This window comes from Amphimedon queenslandica, unplaced genomic scaffold, assembly GCF_000090795.2.
Source record: "Amphimedon queenslandica unplaced genomic scaffold, v1.1 AMPQUscaffold_12722, whole genome shotgun sequence".
Taxonomy (NCBI): Eukaryota; Metazoa; Porifera; class Demospongiae; order Haplosclerida; family Niphatidae; genus Amphimedon; species Amphimedon queenslandica.
In genome coordinates, this window is record NW_003547042.1 from 33,691 (window position 1) to 35,677 (window position 1,987).

A 1,987-nucleotide genomic window follows, 5' to 3' on the forward strand; every position below is an offset into this window, starting at 1 on the left:
GGGTGTGGTTATTTTATTTATTAGTTCTGGCAGTGTATAAAGAAACCTGAAGCAATAGACCAATGGCCTGTGGGTAGATGCCTTCATGCAGGTGCTATTATTATAACTGGATCAGACTGTCCTATGCTAGTGATAAGTGGTGGGTTGGATAAGAATAATGATATATTAGATGATTGTTGGATCTTTAACATCACTCAACATTCCTGGATAAAGGTATGTACAGTGAGATACATGTAAATTATTAATTTATTTCTATTAACAGTTAGATGTACCTCACTCTGTTAGTAAGAGATGTGCTCATTCTCTCTCAGTGTTCATTATGAGTCCTCATTGTGTCTGGATTATAACTGTTGGAGGAGCAACTGATGATAGCATTGCAATGTTAACTGAACTAGGTCAGTGTATGATTTAGACTTCAACATTGCATTTATTGTGTTAGCGAATGGATCAATGGAAGCATGCGCATGCATGTCACATACATGTACCATACATGCAGAAGCTCCTATAGCTTACTGTCATTATGATTTTTCCTTACATTTTTATAATCATTAGTTCTTGACAGTAATGGAGGGTGTGTGGTAGGTGACGCTTATGATTCTAACTTGATGACAAGTGAATATTACAAGAAGAAGTATCAGCAGCAACTACAGACAGGAAGAAGAATATGGTTAGAGGAGTACCAGAAACCAAGAAAAGGAGATACAGCCTATATTGAGCAAACCGTACAAGCTCTTATCAAGAGTCTTGAAGAGAAGGAAAAGGAAAAAGAGAGAGAAGCACAAGGTTTTCGTCAGCAAATGGAGCAAAAGGAAAGAGAAGAAGCAGAGAAAGATCAAGAAATAAGAAGATATTGTCATCAGCTACAAGAGAAGGATAGTGAGCATCAGGTGGTACTGCAGGAGAATCAGGAGGCACTACGACAGAAAGATATCGTGATATTTGAGAAGGATAGGGAGCTACAGGAGAAGGACAGGGAGCTACAGGAGAAGGACAGGGAGCTACAGGAGAAGGATAAGGAGAATCAGGAGGCACTACGACAGAAGGATATCGTGATACTTGAGAAGGATAGGGAGCTACAGGAGAAGGACAGGGAGCTACAGGAGAAGGATAGGGAGCATCAGGTGGTACTGCAGGAGAATCAGGAGGCACTACGACAGAAGGATATCGTGATATTTGAGAAGGATAGGGAGCTACAGGAGAAGGACAGGGAGCTACAGGAGAAGGATAAGGAGCTACAGGAGAAGGATAGGGAGCTACAGGAGAAGGATAGAGAGCTACAGGAGAAGGATAGGGAGAATCAGGAGGCACTACGACAGAAGGATATCGTGATACTTGAGAAGGATAGGGAGCTTCAGGAGAAGGATAGAGAGCTACAGGAGAAGGATAGGGAGCTACGTGAGTCTCAAAATCACTGGAGTATTAATAAAGATGAGGTGACTTTGACAAAGGAGGAGTTAGGAAGAGGATCTTATGCTGTCGTTACAGTTGGTATCTTTAGAGGTTTAAGAGTAGCTGTCAAGTCACTTCATAATATCATCGTCTCAGATTATAATCTAGGTATCTTCTCCAGGGAAATGAGTATAGCATCACGAGTACGTCATCCTAACCTGGTCCAGTTTATTGGTGCAACTAAAGTGGGTAATCCTCTCATCTTGACCGAGCTGATGAGCACAAGTCTTAATCATGAGATTCGCAGAAACCGATTAGCCAATCAACAGATTCTGAGTATTGGTCAAGATGTAGCTTTAGGCCTCAACTACCTTCACCTGTTTAAGCCTCAGCCTATTATTCACAGAGATGTGAGCAGTCCTAACATATTATTAAAGCCTTGCAGTAGAGCTGCTGGTTATGAAGCTAAAGTAGCAGATTATGGTACAGCTAAAGTAGTGCAAGCTAACAGTACTAGTACTGGCACTGTTATGCCAGGCAATGTTGCATATGCTGCACCAGAAGCTCCTATTCCTGATCAACACAGTCCAGCAATGGA